General features: G+C 49.0%; 1 protein-coding gene and 1 long non-coding RNA gene across 3 annotated transcripts in view; one reads left to right on the forward strand and one right to left on the reverse strand.

The window, feature by feature from the left end:
* Positions 1-9,212, reverse strand: part of SEMA6A (semaphorin 6A) — a 133,651-nt gene extending 124,439 nt beyond the window's left edge. For both annotated transcript variants that reach the window (XR_007461650.1, XM_049649061.1), the window contains exon 1: positions 9,124-9,212. The gene's annotated coding sequence lies outside the window, so the exon portion shown is untranslated. The remainder of the gene's footprint in view (positions 1-9,123) is intronic.
* A 166-nt stretch (positions 9,213-9,378) lies between these two features.
* Positions 9,379-19,346, forward strand: part of LOC125935414 (uncharacterized) — a 41,482-nt gene continuing 31,514 nt past the window's right edge. The window contains exon 1 of the long non-coding RNA XR_007461652.1: positions 9,379-9,452. This is a non-coding gene — a long non-coding RNA (uncharacterized LOC125935414). The remainder of the gene's footprint in view (positions 9,453-19,346) is intronic.

Raw genomic sequence — 19,346 nt, forward strand, 5'->3', positions numbered from 1 at the left:
TACCTGTCTAACAGTTCTTTCAAAGCAACAGCCATCACACTTGCTGCTGGAAAGGGCCTGGCCCTTCGGCCTTTGGGGTGTGTTAATTGTGGATTTATTTCATTCTCTTGACATCCTCTTTCTACGTACAAAGTTTAAGAGACAATTTTTTTTTCTCCTCGATGAAAATAACTAATTGTAAGCCATGGAGGGAGTCTTGCTTCTCCTGGGTGGAGAGGGAGACCATCAGGGAATTGTGATAGTACCAGTTTCTTGCCCCTGTCCCTGTGCCTTTTAGAGGTGCTGCTGAGAACTATTGTCTGAATCAAATGTCAGGTAATATGGCAGTATACCAGTCAGTACAGTAAATGCTGTCTCTCTTGGGGTCGGCCAACTGCTCCATTTGGTGGGGATGGTAGTAGTTTGCTTCTGCACGGAGACTCCTGCTCTCCCAAGTGTAGTTCATACGTGGCAAGAGAAGAGTGACGCGGGAAGTGTATGGCCACCAGGAAGGCAATCTGGGAGAAGTCCCAGCCACCGCCTCCTGGAGCACTCAGCGGGGAGACAAGCCTCTCTCCTATGACAGGTATGGCCCTTGGGGTCAATTCAGCTCATCCCTGAACCGACATTATGGGCTGCTCTTGGATTCTTTAGTTGTATGCAGGTTGTGTATTTTATTTTTCAATGTTGGGAAGTGAAGCTATCATATTTAAAAAAAGAAAACAAACTAGCCATCCTTTGGGCTCTTATGTGATGTAAAGTCTTGTGCTGCCTGCTAGGGTTTTATTTGTGTAATGTCTTTTCTTCCACGTTTTTGGTGTGATATTTCAACATTGAAAGTTAGGAAAAGGATCACGACTCCTCTTCTGGTGCAAATGACCCTTTCACACGCTTCCCAGCTTAAAACCCTTGTCCCTGTGGCCAACTCACAGTGTGAATGTTCATTTCTAGTCCAAAGGCTGTTTCCTTTGCATCATCTCTGTCTGCTGCACTTTTGTGGCCATTTCCTTTGTACTGTCCCACCAGGGCACTCTCCATGACTACCGTCACCGAGAAAATCATAACATCTAGTATTTAAAGAGCATGTATCGTGTGCCAGGCATTGTGCTGTGAATTTTGCAGATGTTATATTTCCTCTTCTTAGCATCATACCAGCATCTTACAGACAGAAACTGAGGCAGAGACGTAACTGGTTCAAAGTCACGCTCTTTGTAAATGGCCAAAAATGGGATGCGGATCCCGGTGTGTCATGTGTGCCTAAGAAGCATGGCCTCTGCAGTGCCCCTTTACCTGCCCACTGCCTTCCCCTGACAGTCCCTCCATATTTATAAATTGTATGTCACAAAATCGTAATGAGTTCTCCCGTTACAGCAAGGATCAAAACTCCTCTCCTACTACCCTTGGTTCACCCTGACATGTCTGTTCTACATTAATGCTTACATTGACATGAACTATTTTAGGACTTACCTCAGCAAAAACAATGCTCTTACTTTTTATAATGCCTGGCAGAGTGCCACCCCCCGACCTTGCCCGATTTAATGGTCACACTGAAAGCTTTCATTACTCCAGGCGGTTGGCATTCTCATTAATAGGGCTGCTATACATGCTCTATGTAGACTGTGAATTTTCAGTGAACTTGAGGATCTTATTTAATTTCATAATGTGGTTTATGCTAAAATGTGACATCAACAGCATATAATCTTTTATGGTTTAGAAGACGATGAAGCAAGGTCTCTGCTAGGCTGGAGGAGGGAAGGTCTGGGCTGGGGAGAAGGGAATTAGCATCAGACTTCTCAAGTTTCCAGAGCACATTTCATATTTTACCAAAAACGTTCACATTTGTGACTTCATGTTATCTTCCTAGCAGTCGTAGAAGGTAGGAAGCACAGGTTTACTATTCGCAATTTTTATTTAAAATACTGCAGCTCTCGGGGCATCTGGGTGGCTCAGTCGGTTAAGCATCTGACTTTGGCTCAGGTCACAATCTCACGGTTCGCGAGTTCGAGCCCCACATCGGGCTCTGTGCTGACAGCTCAGAGCCTGGAGCCTGCTTCCGATTCTGTGTCTCCCTCTCTCTCTGCCCCTCACCCACTCACGCTCTGTCTCTCTTTGTGTCTCAAAAATGAATACGTATTTTTAAAAAATTAAGAAATAAAAATTAAATAAAGTACTGTAGCTCCAGGGAGGTTAAATGGCTTGTCCAAGGTAGGAAGAGTCTTGAACCCAGGACACGCGACTCCAAGTGCAAGACCTTTAACAACAGTTATCACTGTACTAGTAGAAGTACAGGGCAGAAATGTGGGTTCATTAGCAGACCATTTCCTCCTGTTAGAAAGGTGAATTTTCAAAAGTACTACTAGCAAACTCCAGAAAAGCAAGACAGTTCTGTGGCCAGTGGTTAGAATGCCGACCGAATGAGGCCAAAGTCAAAAGCTCAATCCCCACAAGTGCTGGCTGTCTTCCTAGCTCCGTTTCTTGGCAAGTTGCTTTTTTACCTAACTCAGATTCCCTCCAGCTTCACCCAGGTGTCCCACAGATGTGTGCTCTTGGCCACAGAGGGGACTGGGTGAGAGTGTGGGAATGAGCAGGCTCCAGTCCGTCACCAAGACTGGGAAAACAACCCACAGTGAATGCTCCACTAATGGTGCATGAGACATATCACCTGTGTGCATGGAAGACCGTGTTATACACTCACTCACTCACTCACTCACATATGCAGGAAGTATTCCACTGGATGAAAACGTAAGAAAGGAAAACAAGAGCAGACAAAAGAGGTAAAGACTAGTGTTTGCAAAAAGATGCACCTTGTACTGATTCATCAATGAGTTGATTCAGCTCATCTCATGAATAGCCTATGATGTGCCAGGCATGGGTTTTAGGTGTTGCGAGATACAGCAGTGAACAACACATGAAAAGTCTTTCCTCATGGCCTTGCATTCGAGTGGGAGACAGAAAAAACATATAGTCTGTCAGGCTGTAAAAAGTGAGAAGGGAAACAAGTGAGGCAGTCCAGGGAGGTAGGGAGTCTTGGGGGAAAGGGTGAAGTAAATAAGGCGATCAGAAAAGGCTTCACTGTGAAAGTGACATTTGCACAGAGACCTAAGGATATGAGGAGAAAATCACATGGCTGTCTGGGGAAAGAATCATCCAAAGCCATGGAAGAGCAAGTGTGAAGACCATGCAAAGGACCCTGAAGATGATCCAGCAATGGCACTACTAGGGACTTACCTAAAGGCTACAAAAATACAAATTCAAAGGGGCATGTGCCCCCCAATGTTTACAGCAGCATTATCAACAATAGCCAAACCATGGGGAGAGACTAAATGTCCACTGACTGATGAATGGATAAAGAAGATGTTGTGTATGTATGTGTGTGTATATACATACAATGGAATATACACATATACATACAATGGAATATTACTCAACCACCAAAAAGAATGAAATCTTGCCATTTGCAAGGACATGGATGGAACTAGAGTATATTATGCTAAGTGAAATAAGTCAGAGAAAGATAAATATGATTTATTCACATGTGGAATTTAAGAAACAGAACAGATGAACATTGGGAAGGCAGGAAAGAGCAGAAAGGGAAACAAAACACAAGAGGCTCTTAAACGATAGAGAACAGACTGAGGGCTGCTGGAAGGAGGTGGGTGGGGAAGGGGCATCAAGGAAGGCACTTGGGATGAGCACCGGGTGTTGTATGTTAGTGATGAATCACTGAATTCTACTCCTGAAACCAATATTGCCCTGTATGTTAACTAAAATTTAAATTTAAAAAAAAAAAAAAAAAAGGACCATAAAGAGAGCATGCCTGGCATATTCACATAGCCCCAAAGGGGGTGGGGAGTCAGAGAGGTGGGGATCAGAGCACAGACATGTAGGGCCACAAAGGCCATAGGACACACTTTGGCTTCTGCTGGAATGAGATGGGAAAGCATTTGAGCAAAAGTGATCTCATCTGGCTTCGATTTTTTTTTTTAAGTTTATTTATTTTGAGAGAGACAAAGACAGCACGAGTGGGGGAGGGTCGGAGACAGGAGACAAGAGCATCCCAAGCAGGCTCCACACCGACAGCGCAGAGCTCGATGCAGGGCTGGAACCCATGAAACCCCAAGATCATGTGACCTGAGCAGAAACCAAGAGTCACCTCCTAACTGACTGAGCCACCCAGGCGCCCTCTGGCTTCAAGTTTTTAAAAAGTCACTTAGGCTGCTGTGTTGAGAAACGACTATAGGGGAGCAGGAGCAGAGCAGGGAGACTGGTTGGGAGGCTGGCACAGTAAAAAGCAGCAGGAGAGAACACTGGCTTGGCTACTCTGAGGGCCACAGAGGTGGGAGATCTGGAGGACGTCCTCAGGCATTCTGAAGGAGGGGTCAGCAGCCTTGATCACGAGAAGAGAAGAGTGGAGGATATAACTGTTAAGTGGTTACATGCAAGCAGCTCTAACAGTTACCAAGATGGAGAAGATGATAATAAGAAAAGCATATTTGGGGGGGAAAGATCCAGAATCGGGTGTTCTAAACATGTTAGGTGGGAGATACCTATTGGATCCAAGAAGAGCTACCTAACTTTTGGCATTTACTACTTGAGAGACCCAAGAGAGAGAGGTCCCGGCTGAAGAGGTGACTTGGGAAACATCCGAATACTGATCCTTTTATGGGGCACTCTCCATTACTGCAATTAGAATGACTCTAATCGAAAGGTTTTGCAAGAACTCACCTGCTTCACAAAGCAGGGTGCCCTTGGGTATATACTCCACTGTCATAGTCCCATTCTGAGGAGCCTGTACTGCCTCCTCCCCTTGACGTTTGTGTGGTGTGACATCTTACTTGCCCATTTCAGAGGGATTAAATGCCTCCCGCCCTCCCCTACCTTACCACATCCCCAAGAGGCAACCTCGAGGTTGCCAGCAGAGCATAGCTCAGTGGATGAGAAAAGCCTTCCCTGTGGAGTAGAAATATCTCAGAGGTGACTTGGCTCTGGGGTACCTCAAGAGAGTAGGGGGACACTGATGCGGGAGGGCACAGCAGGATGTTTCCAGGCTCCGCCTTCCTCCGGACACGTGAACTTCCAGGCACACCCGCTGTAGGAGGAGGACAATAAATGGTCTAAACCTGGGGTGGGGGAGGGGGGAAACCATACAGAGATCCGTACAGCCTCTCTCTGGCTTTACATACTGCTGCAAACGGCAGATGCTTAATTAAAGCCTTTGCAATTAGTTTGGCTTGTTCCGTGATTCCTTTCTGCAAACAAATAGGATGGGGAGAATATATTCGCTTTTGGCAATCTAGTTCCAAAAAACTTCTTTTCCCATGATCACTCTTTTGTCCTCCTCGGAAAAGAGCTGAACCACTCTGTACACATAGTAAAGTATCCGACTTACCTCCTCGTTCAAAACAGTATTTTTCCTTCCATTTCATATGGGAGTGCAGTTACCCGTTTGCTTTTAAAGCATGAGTATTTATTTTGAATTTAATACAAGTTCTTAATTTGGGTGTCTTATTTTTATTCAGGGAAGATAACAGTCTTCCTAATTCTTGCCATCCTTCTGATTCAACATACTAAGCAATGTTATCCGCCTACTCAAAATGCAAATGCTATATTTTTTTAATGATGGGAAAAGCATTCACTAGACTTGGAAAGAACTTGAGGGCTGTGTGTTTGTGTATGTGTGTCACTGTGTGGGTAAATAAAGAGTTGCACTTATTGCCACTTGATAATAATCACTTATTTGAAGCCACGGGGACGGGGGGGGGGGGGGGGGGGGGGGGGTACCAGGTCCACTCTAAGTGGAGAAATGTGAATCATGTGTGGCTATTTCTTTCATTGATTTACCTATTCAACATTTGAGTGTCTATATGCCAGTTCTTAGGAATTTTTAGCCTATTTAAATGTAGATGTTGTATGCAATCAATATATTCTGCAGATGGCTCCTGAGACCATGATTTTGGGTGTCTGCTGAAAATTTACATATGTGGATTACATGCATTATTGAAGAGTGTGGCCCATCTCCACAGGGGGATAGTTGCAAAACATAACACGCTTTGGGAAGACTGTAAGTAAGAAACAGGAGCTACAATGCATCTTTATATCAAATTGGTAAAAGACAACCCAGAAATGAGGTTTTAAGACTGATATTCCATTCTTTTCTGCTTTTGGATTGTTTGGCAAAGTGCCTCATTCAAGAATATCCTAGAACCGGGGCGCCTGGGTGGCTCAGTCGGTTGAACATCCAACTTCGGCTCAGGTCATGATCTCGCAGTTCGTAAGTTCGAGTCCCGCATCAAGCTCTGTGCTGACAGCTCAGAGCCTGGAGCCTGCTTCAGATTCTGTGTCTCCCTCTCACTTCCCCTCCTCTGCTCATGCTCTGTCTCTCAACAATAAATAAGCATTAACAAAAAATTTTAAGAATATCCTAGAACCAAAATAATAATATGGGGTGGGGGTTACTCAAGTTTCAAATAAAAGTCATCAGGTAAACAAGCATGGGTAAACCAAATTGAAATAGTGCAATTATTTTTTAACAGATAGTTTTAGGTTAATAGGTGGAGACACTGGTCTGCCACTGCTTTTAAGGTTAGGTTAATAATTAACTTTGGTGCCTGGAGTAGTTTAATCAAAGCTTACTGCAAATCATAAAACTCCATGCAGACTAAACAGGGTATTAAAAAAATAAAACATATAAAATGCTTGCCATCTTGACCTCTGGTGGCCACTTGGAGGAGGTGTAAAAATACGATATTTTCATTCAGAATCGGGGACAGGCATCTTTACTTTTGGGGAAAAGGCCTAAATAAAGGATTCATGTGTCAGGAACCAACAGTCTTTCCCCTGCCATCAGAGAGGACTTGACGCCCCAGAAATATGTCCGAAGGAAGACCGACAATTACCAGGATTAGAGGAGGCAGAGGCACTGACCTTCCTACCCCGGAAAGACTTAACAACCAGCGCTGGGGGGCATTACATAGCTTTCCTGAGACCTGCTGGCAGAATGCCGCGGCAACACGGTGAAACATCTTTTCAGATTTGAGGCAAAGAAAGTTGTGCGTACAAGTGCAAGCATCTGCGTGTCTGTGTGTGTGTGTGTGTGTGTGTGTGTGTGTGTCCGCGCACGCCTGTGTTTTAAACCTTTCATGGATCCCATTCAGCAAGTAGCAACTTGATTTCCATCCAGCGGAAGCAGAAAGCGATCCCCCCGTGGCAGTAACTGGCCACCGCATTCTCAAAGCAGCCAGCCACCTTTCTCCCAAGGACCGACTCGGAAGGGACGTTGGGGCTGCCCACTGCCGATACAGGCCGGAGGCCGCGGCTGCAAGTGCTTGCCTTGGCTGTGAAGACAGCAGTTCCTCCCCCGCTCCATGAACACCTGGCTCCCGTCTCCGCTCCTCCCTGGAAACCCGCCGCCGGCTGGAAAACTGCGCGTGGCACGGGGTGGGGGGTGGGGGGCGGTGGGGGGGGCTGGGGATGCTGCACTTGGAACTGGTACTTACAAGCCAGCGAGTCCGGGCTCCTGCCCACAGGCCACCCGTGCGTCAGCCGCTGTCCAGTGGCCGCACCAGCATCCTAAACCCTCCCCCTTAACTTCCCGCCCCCCACCCTTCCTCGACTGGTCCAGCTAGTGCAGCGCGGAGACCCTAACCAAACTGCGCACGGTGGGCGCCACTGCCTGTGGGCCAGCACCTAACTCCCCGCATCCTGGGCGGTCCACCCGCTTCCCTCCGGGTTCGGTTTCCCGCAGACTGCACAAGCTGAGCCCCAATCCTGTCGTGCCCGCCACCCCTGGCTTTCAGAGAAACTTTCCAGAAGCGCCTGGTCGGGTGACCCCGCGGTGGAAAAGGAGGCGGCGCCGGGCGGAGGGGAGTCGAGGGAGCGGGAAAGACAGCCGAATTCTGTTTCCTTTCGCGAAACGCACAAGTTCGGGACTGCTCCCTGGCTCCCCCTTTACCACTCGGGTCGTGGGAGGAGGGAGCGGACCTCAGGATCCTGCTTTGCACCGTGTGCCACAGTGGGGAGCTGAGAAAAAAGAGAATCTGGAGAAGAGACACTTTCCACCCCAGCAGGGTCTTACAGGGTGGGTGGGCACTGTCGGGCTAGCTCCTGAGCGCCCCACTGTCCGAGAGGGAGCTCTCTAGGACGCAGCGAGTAGTTCGGACCTCCAGAACCGGTGGCCTGGGCAGAGCCCTGGTCTGGGTAGCAAGCTCTGGGTCATCTATTGCCAAGTCTTCCCACCCTTCCCCCTCAGGGACAACTCCTTTCCCTAGAGAGACCTCGTGGATTTTGGAGAGCGCAGCGGCCGCCAAGCCCCGGCGTGGCGGGCTCGGTGCTGGAGGGGGACGCAGCCGCGACAGATGCTGTCCTCGCCCGGCCAGAAGGGAGCTACAGCGGGGGACAGAACCCAGGGCGGGGGGCGCCGCGCCACACCGGGAGGAGACCGTTCCTGGGCACTCTCACTCGAGCAAACAAAGCCCGGAACCTCTGGTGCCAGCGGCCACGAAAGCCGGGATGTCACCAAGTGGCAGGGCGCACGGGTACCAGGGCCATTACAAGTTTCCCCGCACTCCACAGAGCCCAGCCCAGACCCCGAGCGGACAACAAAAGATTCTCTTCGCTTTCCCACCGTCTCTGTGGAACCCCTTCTCCCACCCCAGAACCCAAACCTGGTGCTGGGCGAAAACAGCGCTCTGCTGCCCAGCGTTCGCCAACCCTCGAGGGCAGAACCCCTTCTCCAGCCTTTGCACCAGGACTGGGAGCTTCTGAAAATCCCACCCTCTCGGGGCCTCTCTGCTGCCCGTTGGCCAGAAAGTGAGGACGAGCCCCGGGTCCTGTACACACATTCCCCCAGCCAGGCAGCACCGCGCGGTCGCGGTCCCGGGCGGCGCCGGGCGTGTGCGCGGCGCGGGTGGGGAAGCTCGCAACACGGAGCGGGGCGGTCTCCCCGGCACAGGGCGGAGAGGAGCGGGCCGGGCTCACGACTGCTCCCCAAGGGCCCGGCAACGCACGGGAGACAGACACCAGACAAAATAAAACGCAGCTACCACAAAGCCGACAGCGCGTGCCGGCCGGCCGCGGCCCCGGGACCCGCTGGCCGGAGGCGAGCCGCCCGGAGAGGTGGGGCGCGCCGGGGCGCCCCAGCCGTACCTTTTCGGTGCATCGACGGGCAGGCGGCCGGGGCTCGGAGCGCGCTGGTACAGCGAGTATCCCATTTAGTAATCCATTATCGAGGAGATCTCTCCGGGCCGCAAGCTGCGCTCTCTCCTTTGCAAGCCTTTGTCATTCCTACATGTGTGCTTGTCTCTTTGGGGGTAACAGTCGCGGCGACTACTTTCTGGGATGCAAACGCGCTGTGTTCATCTCCAATGACAGGCGCAGAAGGGGAGAGGAAAAAAGAAAGAAAAAAACCAACAAGGAAGGAGTGAATGTTCAAGAAAGTCTTCTCCAGGTCCAAATTCCACTTGGATTCCACTCCGGTGAGTCCCTTCGGTGGTGTCTGCGCGGATTAACAAGTCATTTCAGGGTGGGGGGCGGGGTGGGGGCTGGGGCAGGGGGCACGCTGTAGCCCCGCTCGGCGACCGCGAGGGCTGTGCCGCGGGTGTGGCGACGCTGGCCGCTACCGCCGCTCCTAAGCGGGCATCGCGGGCGGTCGGCCCCGCGGAGAAGCGCCGCTACTGCGTCCCGAGCGCCTGGGCAGCCGAGTGCGCGGGGAGCGGAGTTGGCTGCAGCCTCACCCGGTGCCGCTCACTACTCCTCTGTCACTGGAGAGGCCGCGGCTCCCGGGCGGAGCCAAGTCCCGGACTGGATTGCGCAGAGCGGACTCTCCTCCCGCAACCCCGCCTCCTTTGGCTGGCGTCTTCTCCGACCCAAAGGAGGGCTGTGGTGTTTGTGTGTGAATGTGAGTGAGCGTGGCCGAGAGGGGGAGAACCTACGCGGCGTGGCTGCAGGTGGAGCCTTGCACCGACTGGTCAGCGAGGCTTCCTTCCACCACGGTTCCCGGCCCCGCCGCGCTGTGGGTGGAGGTCCCCGTGGGATTGACTCGGGCTGGAGCCCGCCCCTGCTTCCCCCACCCCCGCATCTGCTCTAGCAAAGAAAAAGAGGAAGGAGAAAAAAAAAAAAAAATCCCGGACAGCATTGCTGAGCCCTGCCAAATCAGAAAAATAAATAAAAATAGACGTAGTGCAGGAGCGAGTTACAAGAAAGGATCTGTTCATCGATTTTCTTAAATGGAAAAGTTTTAAAGGATGAGGGTAAGTGAACGATGAGCCTTTCTAATTCTGATTACTGTATCAAGAGGTAGATTCCAGAAGTGACGCGCCCAGATGAATTGGATGAAAGCCGATGCGGTTAAAAACACACACATCGAAGATACGAACACTGCTATTAGTTAACGCGCATACAACATGTTAATAAAGCATGTTAAGTAAGCACGTAAACTGTAGTACAAAGAATGGTGTCACCAACGACAGCCACAGTCCGTTTTGAAACTTAGAAAGTGTGTGGACTGTCCTTGGAAATGTAAGTAAACTTCAGAAAGACGACGCAGACAATCCCAGTGAGAATCCAACAGCTTCGTGCGAGAAGTAAATCGCAACTTCTTTACACGGCGCTATTGTTATGATCACACCAAGAATGACAGGCGCAGCCCTCCTCCACCGCGTGAACTTGCGGTCGCCAAAAAGCTTCGCAGTTACAGGTTTATGCCAACTAGTCAGGCCACACCGTGTCCCCCTCCCCCGGGCCGCTGCTCGCTCCCCGCCGCGCCCGCACACCCCGCTAACCACTGCGCGAGGTGGCCGCGGTTCCCCAGTGGGCTTCGCAGATGGTGCGGACTGGAGCCACCGCCTTTAAAGAAAGTAGCACTGGGCCACCAAGCAGTTCTCGAAGCAAAATTTCCCAGTCATGGGTTCGGCCGTGAAAAGCGCTGGGAGGAGGATCAGGGTCCCAGTTGCCCTTAGGCCGAGTGACCTCCCTCCAATAAATGTATTAGAAACTGTACCTGTTCCCTAATGGGGACGAGCGCCCACGTTCTTTTTTCTACTGTTTCTGCTGGGAACGCAAGTTACGCAGACATCTGCTCTTGAGGACTCACGAAGAATAAACGCACATGCGACAACACCCTGTATGTACCGTATTTTTCTTGTCTACAAACCACCTGGAAAAGGTGGCGAGAACGGTGAGGGAGTCAGTCTCTGCTGTTCGCCAGAGCTGCCAGCAGGGGCCGCTATCCTCACCTTAAGCAAAAGCCACAGATCCCTGGTGGCGGGGGGCGCGGTCCTAGGTGCGCGCGCAACCCCCGCAGCACCGGAGCCGGCTCCCGGAGAGGGCACAGGGGCGTGGGGGCTGGCGGGCTGGGCTGCGCCCTCCCGCCGCGCGGGTCTCTCTGGGATCCGGTCCGGACTGGGGGAAGTGCCCTGGCGGGCCGGGCCGGCTCGATCCTCGGCGGCGCTGTTTAACGCCCTGATTTCGGCTAGTGATGGCAGGGCCACTGCCAAACGGGTCTTGGAGCTGGTCCGTGCGCCCTTCCCCCTCCCCCGACCCTCCCCCCTCAGCCCCTAGGTCGAGACCAAGAGGTCCCAGGGGGTTCTCCTCCAACACCTCCACCCCGCCGGGATCGTTGAGGCCCCTTCTTTGCTCCCTGCCGCTGCTTTACATGCTAATTGTGTCTGGGAAAAAAGTTCTTTAATTGGCAGAATTAGGCAGAGCAAACGAATTGTTTCACAGGCTGAACCGAATTAATTCCGGGTTTAGCTTCTTTCCTGGGAGAAACAAACAATTAAGCTGTCTTGTTTGCTTTATGGATATATTGGAAATGCCCCACATCGAGTTTCAGGATGTGTTTTTAAAGGGAAATTATTTCCATTATTAATACTTGCATGTTTAATTTGCAGTAAATCTGAGCCAAGAAGGGACAGATTAAATTTACCTAATTTTAAATTATGGAACACAAGAAGAAAAGAGTTGGAGTTAACTTTAACCGGGCTAAGAAATGCCACCCAGGATCATCCTGGCAATTGCTAGATCCCGAGGTTTCACCATCCAGTGAGGCCCCCATCAGTGAGGGGCAAGGGGACCCCTGCCAGGGGAGAGATGCTCCTGGAGCTGGAAGACATGGAGGTGGGCTCTGCTTGACATTACTTAACAGCTGGTGACCTTGGGCAGGTCGCTCAGCTCTCAGAAGCCCCAGTGGACTCCCCTGTGTCCCCTGGACTCACTTCCGAGAGATTGTATGATTAAATGAGATGGTGAGTGAAAGCCACAAGTCTAGGGCCCGGTAGGCACCATGCTGTAAAGGTTCGCTTTAGCATCGCTGTCATCCTTATCATCGTCCGCGTCAGTCAGATGGAAGCACCAGGGAAAGGGGAGGCTTGTTTTGTGTCAGTGCTGGGGACTACCCCTAACAACTCTTCAGTAAATGCGACTGTGATGATAACACCTGCACCCCCCCCACACACACATCACCTGAAAAGAGTGTGGAGGGCGTTTACAAAGGTAGGCTCACACAGGGATCCTTTGAAAGACCACGTCTAGTTATTTCGCCAGAAACTCTGCTTGAAGACGAAAGGCAGAGTTCTCTTGAGAGAAGAGGGATCTGTTGGTGCTTAGTGTTCACCTTCTTGTGGGTATCCATTCCTGAGGGACCCGTGGGGAGTGCTGTATGTACGTTCAGGCCAATATCAATCATAATCAAGAAACCCCTCTCTCTGCAATCCCTTCTCCAAAGTTCCCTTCAACCCCCTGCTTTAAATCAACAGTTTGAAAATCCATTTGTACGTTAGAATTACTGGTGAGCTTTTAAATGACACAAATACCCAGGCTCCAGAGATTCTGAATTATCGGGGGGGGAGGGTAGGACCTGTGCATGGTTATTTTCTTCCAAGCTCCTAGATGATTCTCAGTGTGTAACTGTGGATGAGAACCACCATCGCAGTGAATCTCATCTGTGTCCTAGAGTCCTGCTCTTCCCTGGCCTTTTCTGGTGGGGCTGTTTATTTTTCCTCTTGCCCATTTATCCTGGTGTTGGGAAGTGAAGTCAGTGGCTTCTTGGATCATTTCTCCTTCTTGCTAAAACTCCTAGAGCTTTGGAGGCTGTGTTCTACAAATACGCTGATGATGTCTGTTGTCCGCAGACCTCATTGTATGCCAGTTTTCAAAGACTTAGCGCCAGGCTACATGTTTCCCTATCTGTTCCTCCACTTGTCACCATTCCTGGAAGTGTTAGGGTCCACCTAGCCGCTAACCCTCTGTTTCCTCGGCTTCTTGCATTCTGCATGTACATTCTTCTTTTCCCTCAGTCTCAGGTTTGTTATCAAAAAAGTCTCCATTAAATCGCTAATTCAGAGTTCTCACTCCAGACATAGCTTTCTCTCATCACTTGCATGCTCTCTTGCACAGCTCTGATTTCTGGAAGACCTACAAGCTGTTGGTCCTGCCACTCGCAGTCTGTCTGTCTGTCCATCCATCCATCTAGCCATCTAGCCATACATCCCTCTGTCTGTCCATTCCCCTGTCCATCCATCCATTCATCCATCCATTTATCCATCCATCCATCCATCCATCCATCATCCATCCATCCCTCCTTCTATCCATCTCTCTGCCCATCTGTCCATCCATCTATCCATCCATTCTTCTGTCCGCGCAGCCAGCCAGACATCCCTCCCTCCATCTGTCTGTCCCTCCAGCCAGCATCCAGCCAGCCATCTGTCTGTCCTTCTTTCATTTCCCTCTCCAGCCAACAGAGCTTTGTAATAACGGTCTCTCTTAGCAAGCACTTTCAGCTTCCTTGAAAACCAAACTGTCTTTTGTTCACCCCCATCTGACTAAGAACCAATTCTGAATCATGTAAATATCAGCTGTCTTTGCCCTCACCCTAGGCAGCTGAAGCCCCATAGAGCAAAATTTCAGTTATCAACCTCAGTTGGTTGGGCACTGCCTCGCCATCATCTTCCCTTTTCCTCATTAGACTCTAACTTTCTCCGTGTAACCAGATGTTTTCACCTTGGTGCCTCCTACTTCCCTGAAAACAGTCTATCACATGGGAACTTTCTGCCTCTGTACTCTTTATTTCATCTACATCTCCTCCTATGGGGGAGCTGGTGCCTCTCTTCCAGTCTGAGACCAGTCCCTCCACCTGTTCGATCCCTTACACTTAGGAATTCTTTGCTGTCTCTCCGCCTCGCCTGGATCTCTTCATCAGCAGGTCACCGAGCTTTCCTGTCTTAGTCTTAGAAACAAGCCTCCCTAGGGGGCGCCTGGGTGGCTCCGTTGGCCGAGCATCTGACTCTTGATTCCCACTGAGGTCATGATCTCACAGTTTGTGAGTTTGAGCCCCGCATTGGGCTCTGCACTGATAGCATGAAGCCTGCTTTGGATTCTCTCTCCTCCTCTCAAAATAGGTAAATAAACAATATGCCCCTCCCCTCCTTGTGCACAAGTGCTCTCTCTCCTCTCTCAAATAAATAAATAAACATTAAAAAAAAAAAAAAACCATGGTGTATAAAGCTTCACTTCTGTATTAGTCCACACTGTATCTGTCTCCCTCTACTTCTTCATAGGCAACATTTCTGCAACCCCATAGTTCATTTTCTAGCTTTTACATATACCTTATGTACCCAGAACCAATCTACAGCAATCTTTTTGGTGGTTCCCCCCCTCCCCCAATTAACATAAATAAAGTCGTATGTACTCTTGTCCTGGAATTCATCCTCCAAACTGTAGCTGAAGTGATCTTTGAAAGATGAATATCTGATCCCATCAGTCCCCTGCTTAAAATACTGTTTGCTATCCCCAAACCTCCATAGGGCCTTCAAGGCTGTGCACGATTTGGTTATTGCCCACTTCTCTGGTCTCTTCTCTCTGCCATGCTGCCTTCCATGTTTTTCCTCCGAAATGTTGCCCGGTGCTCCTTTGTAACCACAGACCTGCCCACGTGCTTCTGCCTGGAATACCACCATCTCCCTCTTTCACTTCTTTACCTGGTTAGCCTATACTCATCCTTCACATGTCCACCCAAACACCCTTGCATCAAGGAAGACTTCTCTGATGTTCTAGAATACATCCTACCCCTCCATTATGTGTTCAAAGTACCGTGCCATCTTAGCCCACGTATCACAGCTGGAGATAACTGTCGGTGCAATTGTGTGTTTGGATGCTTGTCTTTTTGTGTTAGAGCAGAAGCTCCTTTGAATCCTGGGACTCCACCTCTTTTGTTGCTCTTGCACCTCCAGGGTCTGGAAGAGAATAAGGGCTTGCCCACAAAAGAGAGGTGCATTTGAAGGATTCAGTAGGGAAAAAAATAGATTTGTTTTTTGGTGGGATAGAATCATTTAAAAATGGAAATAAAAACACACAACTTTCTAGTTGTTTTGAGCTTCCACTTTATTTGTTTATTAACTTACTTATTTACTTATTTATTTATATGGTTATTTTTGAGACACACACACACACACACACACACACACACACAGAATCCGAAGCAGGCTCCAGACTCCGAGCTGTCAGCACAAGAGCCCGACACGGGGTTCAAATCAGGAACTGTGAGATCCTGACCCTAGCCGAAGTCAGAGGCTTAACCGACCCCAGCCACCCAGGTGCCCTTTGAGTCTCCACTTCTAACGATGAACAAAAAAACTAGGCTTTGCCCCAACATAGAACTTCTCATGTGTAGCGTCTGATTTCTTTCTCGAATGAGGAATAAAGGATTTACGGACGGAAGTGATACGTAAATAACCACAATGACCAAACAAGATGCTTGAAAATGAAAATACACGGCAACGCAAGTAGAAGCAGTAACTCTGAAAGACCCGTAGAAGGAGAGAAAATGCAGTTGGAATCCACCGGGAACACTGTGCAGCATCTCCAAGGCCCGTTCTCCCAGCAAGCCAGAGTGTGCTAACAGTGATTTACTGTCTGCCCCTCCATGAATAGCTTCACGGGTGGTGCCCTCTCTGGGGGTAACAATCACTCCACTATACCACAGTGATGCCGGGGCCCCATTCACTTCTGGTATCAAATTATTGTTTGGGAAATGAGGAGACTGGTAGATTAGAAATAAGGTAATGAATGAACAATAAATGTTAAGTAAACCAGCACTCCAATCCCTCCTCCCACCCCGCCAAAGCCCTTTACGTTTAATTGAAGTCTTTGGTTACGTAATACAGAGCCAGGGCTGTCTCTGGCCTTGTTTTCATCTTGCTGTTCCAACGTAACTGCTCTCGATTGTCCTTCTTGCTAACGTTTAGACTGAAAAATATCTACTTGGATAAAAGTGTGTTTAAAAACGCAGTTACCAAAACGTAATGTATACCTCTCGTAACCAGATCAACCAGATGATTCAGCACCACTTTGGAATTTGCTATTTGGCCAGAAGAATGATGAAAAGCAAAATATAACTTTTTTGGGGGCGGAGAACTGTTTTCAAGGCCTTTGCTTCCAGGTAGTGGAAGGCGGCTGGAAGAGGGAATTGTTCTGGCCCATGTTTAAATATAAAATTAGGCTTCCAAATTTGTTCCAAATCTAGGTTTTAGATTATGTGAGAAAACACTGTACTGATATCAACTGAAAGCCTTTTTCCAGGCTGTTCAGGATGAATGTGTATTTAAGAGTAATTTTATAACCAGAGAAATGGAGACAACTGAGGGTGTTTTGTTTGCTCTGACTTTAAAACAGAAGACAGCTGTTTTAAACATCTACATTGAGGCTGGATAATTGCGGACAATGAAAGTATACTTAAAACATGATATGTTTGGATCTGAAGTAGATTTTTTAATGAAGTATAAAAAAATAATGTCATTACATATAAAGCTATCCTCTGAAAACTCCCCTGTACAGGTTAATTATGAAACATAAAAATCATTTCCTAGTGTCTCACCCTGACGGTGAATTTTGTACCTCGGCAGGTCTCTAGTTAATAGTCCCATAAAACATTGACGATGCTTAACGAGCTGGATTTAAGAATGTTTGCGGAGGCAACTCGCAGGTTGAAATGAGCTTAAATATTACATTTTGAAAGAAATAACGTGTTCTTCAGTACTTCCTGAAAGTTTTAGATCATTCGCTATTTTTTAATGCTCAGTTTGTACTTGACCAAAATTTAAGTGGAACAATTGGTGTCACTCTCCTTGTAACGTGAACCCTCTTAAATAGTTTATTCATAACCGGCTACTGATTAATACAAACTAGAATGCTGCGTTTTTACATTTGAACTGAAAACCCACACGCCTGTTTTCTTAAGAGGTCCTGTGTCATGAGCTGTTATTAAGACTCTTATGAAAACACACATTCATTTCCTCATAATTCCTTTCTTTTCCATGCTTCAAAGCAATGGAGACATTTCCTTTCTTCAGATAGCCTTTTAAAGCCTTTTCTTGTTTAAGCAAACTTCTGAAAGTCCCTAATCCTTGCCTCTAACTCACCATTACTGTGCCCTTCTCTTCCCTACCCTCCAAACAAGATCACAAGCATAGATTTTTGAATTATGACGGTCCAATGTTGACATTGTTTCTCTGGGTTCCCTTGCCTTAGGGAATTTTCCCTTTTTTGCTTTAATCGATACATTACTTCTTCTGGTTGCTTTTTTTGGCGGGGGTGGGGGGGGGCAGGGGGGAGGGGGCAGGGTGGTTAGAGAAAATGTTTAGCGATTTTCTTACAAAACACAACAGAGAAACTTTAATAAGAATGCTGTACGGCAGTGTTAATTCACTCAGTGTGAAGCCACAATCAGCCTGGCTCTCTCAGGTTCCTATCAGTGAGTTGTTGGGTGGTGGTGACTCAGAGATGATGGTACTTGACTTATCAGTAAGATGGTATTTGACTATCAGTATTGCGTGTCGCATGGAGCCCGATGCGGGGCTCGAAGTCATGAAACTGCGAGATCACGACCTGGGCGGTAACCAAGAGTCAGCCGCTCAACCGACTGAGCCATCTGGGCGCCCCGCAGTGCTGTGTCTCTTGATCACAAAGCAACGTCATCCTTCCAGCTGCTCAGGCCCAACCGCTGGGAGTCACGCTTGACTCTTCTCTCGTTGGTCACATCTGATTTGTCAGCACATCCTGTTGGCTCTGCCTTCAAAATATATCCAGAATCTGACCTCTTCTCAGCTCCTGCACCACCACACGGGTCTAAGCCACCGTCCTTTTCTCCTGGAGTCGTCCAGGAACGTCGTGACTGGTCTCCCTGCTTCTGGACTTGCCATGTTCGGTACCCTACCCGACCCTCTAGTCCTCAAACGGTGGCCAGAATGATCCTTCAACGTGTACGGTGGAATCCTGTCACTCCTCTGCGCAAAACTTTCTGGAGGTTTCTTTCCCATCTCTTTCAGAGCAAAAGCCAAAGCCGGTGGCATGTGGCCTTCCCTCCTGCTCCCCTTCACACACTTCACTCTAGCCAGCCTCGGCCTAGAAGCTTCCAGCACAACCACCCTCGGGCTGTTGTTTCTCCTTCCTTAGTTACCAATAGGGCTCCTCCCGTCTTTGCTCAAATGCCAAGGCTCCTTGACCACCATATGTAAAATTATAGCTCCTCAGGCTGTAATACTCCCTCCTCGTCCCCTATCCTGGCTTTGTTTTTTCTCCTAGCTCCTACTCTCCTAGGATCCTGTATATAATTAATTGTTTATTTTTTATTACTTAAAAACTTTTTTTTTTTAGTTTATATAATTTTGAGAGACAGAGAGAGACAGAGCAAGAGCAGGGGAGGGGCAGAGAGAGCGGGAGACACCGAATCCGAAGCAGAGGCTCCAGGCTCTGAGCTGTCAGCACAGAGCCCGACGTGGGGCTCAAACTCACCAACTGTGAGATCATGACCTGAGCGGAAATCAGACACTTAACGGACTGAGCCACCCAGGAGCCCCTATATTTGCTTGTTTAGTGTCTGTCTCCTGCCCCCCAGCTTCCTAAGCTTCCTCAGGGCAGAAAGTGCCTTTCATGTACCACCATATCCCCCGCTCTTAGAACAGTGCCTGGCCCATCCTAGAAATGCGGTGAACATGTGTTGAGCGGATGAGTACAGGACCACTCCTTCCCACGTTTAACGTCAGTCACGCCAGGGTCCCCGGGTCAGGTAACATTTAGGGCAAAGAGAGTAGCTCTCTGGCCAGAAATGCCCCCAAATAGAGTTCTCTTTAACCGGTTCTCTGCCCAGTGTTACAATAGGCGGCCTGTGGTAGGTGTGGTTTTTTGTTTTTAATGCAGTTCGCTTTGGAGCAGTGCCTGCTGTTTCGTGGGAAGAGTAGGAACAGGTAGGGTGAGCTAGGAGGTTCCAAGGGAGCACATGTCTGCTATGGACCAGGAGGGTTTTTCTTGCTGCTTGGTAGTGACTCACATCATCACATCCAGAGACCAAGAGGGAAAGGAGAGCTGGTTTACATCCT

The sequence above is a fragment of the Panthera uncia genome (genome assembly GCF_023721935.1).
Source record: "Panthera uncia isolate 11264 chromosome A1 unlocalized genomic scaffold, Puncia_PCG_1.0 HiC_scaffold_17, whole genome shotgun sequence".
In the NCBI taxonomy this organism is placed as follows: Eukaryota; Metazoa; Chordata; class Mammalia; order Carnivora; family Felidae; genus Panthera; species Panthera uncia.